Genomic DNA, 641 nt, shown 5'->3' on the forward strand with positions numbered 1-641 from the left:
ATTTCTCAAAAAGTTTTTTCCTTCCCATAGAACAAACTCTTTTAAGAGACAAATTACTACTTTTTCTCAAAAACAAGGAGAAACATTTTATCAATGTTGGGATAGATATAAAGAATTACTTAATACATGCCCACATCATGGTTTTGAAACATAGAGAATAGTTTCTCACTTTTATGAAGGTTTAATACCTAAACATAGGTAAATGATAGAATTCATGTGTAATGGAAGTTTTGAAGATAAAACCCAAATGAAGCTATGGAGTATTTGGATTCATTAGCAGAAAATGCTCAAAATTGGGATAATATAGGCACAATAGAACCACCAACAACTAAAATCAATAATTCAACAACTGGGGGTGGTATCTATAATCTTAAAGATGATATGGATATTCAAGCTAAACTTGCATCTTTAGCAAGAAAAATTGAGTCATTAGAAATGAAAAAGAGTGGTCAATTAAAAAGTATTCAAGAAATGTTTGTCATATATGTGATACACATGATCATGCTACAAAAGATTGTCCAACATTACCTTCATTTAAAGAATGTCTCCATGAACAAGCAAATTATGTTAACAATTATAAAAAACCAATACTAGAACCTTTTTCAACATCATATAATCATGGATGGAAAAATCATCCTAAT

At 29.2% G+C, this 641-nt stretch overlaps 1 non-coding gene across 1 annotated transcript; it reads right to left on the minus strand.

The window, feature by feature from the left end:
• Positions 1 to 33: 33 nt before the first annotated feature.
• LOC140966240 (small nucleolar RNA R71) lies at positions 34 to 144 on the minus strand. Its single transcript, XR_012173283.1, has one exon. It is a non-coding gene; the product is annotated as a small nucleolar RNA R71 (small nucleolar RNA).
• Positions 145 to 641: the final 497 nt, after the last annotated feature.

This window comes from Primulina huaijiensis, unplaced genomic scaffold (genome assembly GCF_012295235.1).
Source record: "Primulina huaijiensis isolate GDHJ02 unplaced genomic scaffold, ASM1229523v2 scaffold20271, whole genome shotgun sequence".
Lineage (NCBI taxonomy): Eukaryota > Viridiplantae > Streptophyta > Magnoliopsida > Lamiales > Gesneriaceae > Primulina > Primulina huaijiensis.